Source organism: Melospiza melodia, chromosome 3 (genome assembly GCF_035770615.1).
Source record: "Melospiza melodia melodia isolate bMelMel2 chromosome 3, bMelMel2.pri, whole genome shotgun sequence".
Classification (NCBI taxonomy): Eukaryota; Metazoa; Chordata; class Aves; order Passeriformes; family Passerellidae; genus Melospiza; species Melospiza melodia.
Window position 1 is genome coordinate 118,455,550 of NC_086196.1, and position 5,492 is coordinate 118,461,041.

Genomic DNA, 5,492 nt, shown 5'->3' on the forward strand with positions numbered 1-5,492 from the left:
ATTTATTAATAACTTCATTATATTTATGTGGGTTTTACAATTGCAAAGGGTGATTCAGAAGCTTAGCATGATGAAGTATGTCTCCTAGCCACTCAAACAACTCTCTGTGAAAGAGGATGCTCAGGGACGCTGGTTTTCTGTGGCCACACTGCAAGTTCTGAGTGTAGCTAGGCTACCAGAAGAACACTTAGGGAACACTTAGCTGCTCATTGCCACCCCCACCACAGATTTCCACCTCCCAGGTTCTGCCAGTGTAACTTGTCTGGCTGCTCCCCAGCCTGTGCTGAAATGAGCCAGGCCCACTCACTTTCAGTGACAGGTCTTTGCAGGTCCACCTTGGTTTGCCTGAACTAACACAGAGAGTGAGTTTTTGGAAGACTGGGCCAGCAGGATAGAGGGCAGCACTTTTCAGAGGATTTTTATGGTCAAGAGGTGGAGGTGTCCCCTGACCTATCAAAGCTGCCACTGAAACGGGGCAGGGCTGCAGGTGCCTTCTTGTCTGCCAGCGAGAAGGCGGGACAAGTGCTCTACTCCAAGTGCAGCCAGATCCAGAAGAAGCTAAATGAGGTCTACTGCCCCAGCTACAGATTACTGCCCTCCCTCATTAACTGGATTTTAGCATTTCCCCCAAACCCACACTGTATCTGGGATTGCTTTTAACCTCATTTTTTAAAAGTAGTTTGATTCATTAAATACCTCCAAACACTTGTATTTCTAACCTAACCCACTTTGATAAGTAGTGAACTAGGGTGTGGCCAGATAAATTGATATACTAGTAGGTCTGATAGGGATCTCTGGTTTCACCTGGTTAAGTGATAGGTGAAGCAACACCTGAGACCTTTGTTAAAGCCTTCTGAAGAGCAGCTATGTCTTCTTTTGCCTGCCTGATATAAACCTCCACCTAAAAATCACTTCAGGATGCTTTTCTAATTTTTTAGCTACTTCATTCTAGAAGAGCTTAGACAGGCTAGGAATGAATGTGGAAAGCAGTGTATTCCAGCTAAGTTTCCTGCATTCATAAACCAAATACTAACATCACACTGGAAACATGAGCATATATGTTTAGAAAGGGCATAGAACTAAACACAGAATGCTGAAGGCAGGGCCACTGCAAGTAGAATTACCCAACAAAAGGTTTAAGATGATAGAATCACTTCTCTGAATTCTTGTGTAACTGAAATGAGACTCTTTCCCTGTTCATGTAGATGAATTCAAGGTTTACCACTTTTAACAGTACTTTATCTTAAAAGATGGAATCTTTCTTGGACCAGCTTTTGCATACAAGGAAAACAGAAGGTAAGACCTTAGACAAGGGAGAGAAAAAGCATTGTGATAACGTTATCTGTCTCAGCTTAGTGTTCATACTAGTATTTAGAATGACTCACCTGGTGGTGTTGCTGAAGCTGAGACAGATGAAGGCCTATGCTCTTACTTCAGCAAATCATGCAAAACAATGAGCTTGTATATAATAGGCAATAAGTTGTCTCATGGAATTATGTAATAGTGTAAGAGAGCTTGACTGGCAGACAGCTGCCCTATGTGACAATGGGCTGGACAACCATGTGGTGTGCTTCTTACTTAACTTCAATGCAACTGAGTGTGGTGTCTGACCCTGCTTTCAGCAGAGGGTTGGACCAGACAATATGCAGAGGTCCCTTCCCACTTCAGTCATTCTGTGACCTTAAAAGTTGTGTGAGTCTGTCATCTTGAATGCTGACAACTCATCAGCTGCTCATAGTATGGAAGTGTCCAATGTAGTCCAAGTTCTATGGTGTATATGGTGTTAGCTCACTTCTACTACAAACTTCATTGACCTAATTCCTCTTGATTTGTATGGGAACTGTCTATACCAGATGCTCTGTTCCTGCTAATAATCAGGAGAAATTAATTGCAAAAATAAAAAAAAAATAGATTTCTAAATTTTACTGTCTTTCTAATATGTGTGAAACTGATTGCATTTTTGTTCATTGGTACAGTAGAAAAGTTGGCTTTGTTTTCTGTTTCATAGTAACTAGCTACTAAATATCTGGTTTTTTCTATTCCCTGTAGTATTTGTGCAGAGGATTATTGAATGAAAGTTCAAGAGGTTTAAAGTGTGGTTGTAGTGCTTTGAGGTGGTAGAGATGCCCCAAAAAGAGAGGTAAAAGCAGATTTGCTGAATACTATGATATGTTCCAAAAGCTTGATAGCTTGAAAAACATCATTATAGTAGTTTGGAGTGCTTGAACATTTGTCTTATTTGAAGATAAAATGTAAAGCTGTTCTGAAATTTATTTTAAACGGTTTCTGTGAGTTTCTTCCTAGCAATTGAACTGCATGACAGGTTTATTTTCAAAGGTAAATGTCATCGATTATTTTTACTTACAAATAACAATTCTGAAATTACAGAAATTTCTAGACAGCAACAGGCATTGATAATGATAATAAAATAGTTACCAGACTTCAGAGTGCCTATGTTTGAAGGAGTGGAATGAGAAGTGTGTTGAGACTGCTTAGTTTGTATCTCTGTAGCCCCTTATCATCACAATTTGGGATTATTTGCCTAAAGCCACATACTCATTTACGAGGAATCAAAAACAATGTCTCTTTTGATGGCTCCAAGGCTATATTTCAGGGTGGCTCTGTAGAGCAACCAGCATACCTTCGACACAAAATGTGACATAGGGCCACATTACTTTGATCTGTTGTTATAAAAAATGATAGTGTGTTACATTGCATCCCCTAATTACTTAAAAAAAGAAGCAGTTGTGAAGTTAAGCTATAAACTAATTTCTATGACAACCAAAAATATGGTCAAAACATGGCTTTTCTAGCAGAGCCTACATCTGTGGTACAGAAGTTTCCACCACACACTGGAAAGGAGAATTTTTGCCTTTTTCCTCTGAAATCCTACAGATCAGTGTTTCTCTTGTTAGTAACAGAGCTTTTCAGACAAGAGGCATTTTCAACACCAGCAGGTCAGGTATGATGGAAAAAGACAACAGCTGCAGAAAGATAAAGCTACCTGATAATTCCTGTGCTTTTAAACTGAAAGCTGTAGCAGCAGGCCAGCCAGCCTGAACATAAATTGTGTTACAGAGAAAGTGCCACACAGACACAGAGGGATGAGTATATACATAGTATAGAGAAACAATTTGCTGCTGTATATACATAGTATAGAGTAACAATTTGCTGCTATTCTCAGGTTTTGGGAATTTCACCTACAACCTGCCACTGTCCAGAGAACTGATAGGACCTGCAGTGGCAGAAAGCAAACTGAAAAAATCAGTATTGACACAGAAAATATTGAGGGAATGAAGAAAGAGACCAACTGGACTCTTCTACCCATCAGCAACTTTCCTGAATGATTTCACCCTGAAGTGCAACATTTCCATTGAACCTGAATTTGGTTCAATTGAGGAAAAAGAGCATCTGTAAATAAGTTATTGGCTCTACCAGTGCTTTCTCTTGCTGTCTCACTGCTAAAATTTTGCTTTTCCTTCTTACTGTTAATTAGTTGTAGATAACTATAAATTAAGTATCAACAGGATTGCTTCTCCCCTTTCCATAAATCCAGGCAAAATTACCTCTTCAAATCTACTGGACTTCCTCTCTGCCTGTTACCAGGCTCCTCCTGCTCTCATGGAATTGTTGTTGCTGTCTCCTAGCTGCAAATTTAAAGAAACTGGAGTGATTGTGGAAATGGGGTGGGGACAGTTTTAGAACTGAGCTTATGCATATGCAGGGAAAGTACCAGCAAAGGGTGCCTGGGAAGATGATGGAATCTGTTTGCAGAGACATTCTGAACTTGACAAAGTCTTCAGCTGCCTGCTCTAGAGGGCAAAGTAAAGTAAACCCTCTGCAACAGACGGTTTTACTTGACATCCTCCTGAGATTCCTTTCAACCTGAATTATCCTGCAAGGCTAAAAGTAGGGAGACAAAATGGAAAAGGCATATAATCAAATAAGGAAGGTAGCAATAGAACTAATCAAAAATTCTAATCCCCCTCCCTCAAAAGTTATTTTGGTTTGGAATGAGATGTTGGACTAATCCAGACCTTTTTGATGGCATAGGAATAAATCACTGCACATGTGCATAATTCTCCTGTGGGTGACATTTCATCTGTGTTAATGGAGGGCTCGCTCTGTTTTCTCCCTCTGAATGGATGGTGCACAGTGAAGCTGCAGGGGGTTGCTCCCATCATCCATTGATGACTTAAGATACCTGGGAAAAATGGAGAACAGGTGGGAAAAGAAACAGGGGAAAGTAAAGTTACAGAGTAATTCTGACCTGTTTCTTTCCTATGTTACTTACTACTCAGGCAATATACTATGTTAAGGTGGGCCCGAATTTCTGATCAACACAGGCATCACCTGTTAAAGGCCATATTTCCAGTCTTTCTGTGTGGAACTATACCACTTTGTACAAACTATTTAAATATACACGAATAGCATGTAAACAAGTGGGTGTGACTCCCTAATTTGGTGGTTTAAACATGTAACTGGGAGCAAACCCAGCTGAGTTACAGCCTCAGTGAATTATTAATACAAATTATTTAATTAGTACAAATTGTTTAAGCTCAACAAAGCTCTTGAAGCCATATCAACAGTAGGATCTAACCTCTCCTGCTCCAGAGATACTGCAGTTTGTTGTCAAAATAATGTTGTGGGAGAACAAGAGGTATGATTTCAAATGCCCCCGGGTAAAGAGGGAAAATGAGGTCTATGACTGCTGCATGATGCTCCACGTACATCCTAACCACAGCTCTTGGTTAAAAGGCAGGTGGCCAACCCCTTGGAAAATCTTCAGGTTTCGGTCTGCTTCTTCGGCAGGTAGGGAGAGGGATCTCTTAGTTTCAAGATGTGAACGAGTCCATCACTTTTCTTTTTCTCATTAAAACTAAAAGAAAAAAAAAGGTAGGTGGCATTTGAACTTCAGAATAAGAATTGATTACCCCACCTTGTAACGGAGTGTTTTTCTCAGTGGCACTGGTTTGTCTTACTTGTAATTTAGCTGGGCAATGTAATGAAGAGACCTGATACAACAGCATGCTTGCATCTGGAGCACGAATGGATGTACACGGCAAAACAAACCCCCGGGTTGAAAAAGGCAGAAGAGTAGTGATGGAGAAAGACTGCGGCTGATTTCAGTCGAGGAGGGGAAACCGGAACCTAGCGAGAGGAGAAAACGAAGCTAAATTTAGGCAGGCTGAAATAATGCACCTGTGCAAGGACCACTGCAGAGGTTTACGAGCGGATGCTGTTCCCCGTTCGCCGCTCACCGCACGCAACTTGCCCGACGCGCCCAGACCTCCGCCCGGGTCGCCTTCCCGACGGCTGATGGAGCATCCCGGGCCCGCGATTAGCCGCTGCCGCCGGGGCGGGGGGCGCGGCGCCGCCGGGGGAGCCAATCGGGAGCCGCGGCCGCGCCGCTCCGCCCGCCCCGTCGGCGAGGCGGGCGCTGGCGGCGGGGGCTGCCGGGGCGCCGGGGGCGGCGGGGCGGCGCGGCGGGC

The 5,492-nt window shown here is 42.6% G+C and overlaps 1 long non-coding RNA gene across 3 annotated transcripts; it reads right to left on the bottom strand.

Moving 5' to 3' along the window:
- Nucleotides 1-2,688: 2,688 nt before the first annotated feature.
- On the bottom strand, nt 2,689-5,342 carry LOC134416344 (uncharacterized). Of its 3 annotated transcripts, XR_010027241.1 has the most exons (5): nt 5,262-5,342; nt 4,983-5,151; nt 4,601-4,879; nt 4,038-4,204; nt 2,689-3,903 (listed from the first exon to the last, which is right to left on the bottom strand). It is a non-coding gene; the product is annotated as an uncharacterized LOC134416344 (long non-coding RNA). The 3 variants fall into 3 exon arrangements; XR_010027240.1 differs by having other exon boundaries at nt 2,689-4,204; nt 4,732-4,879; XR_010027239.1 differs by having other exon boundaries at nt 2,689-4,204.
- Between the last annotated feature and the right edge of the window lie 150 nt (nt 5,343-5,492).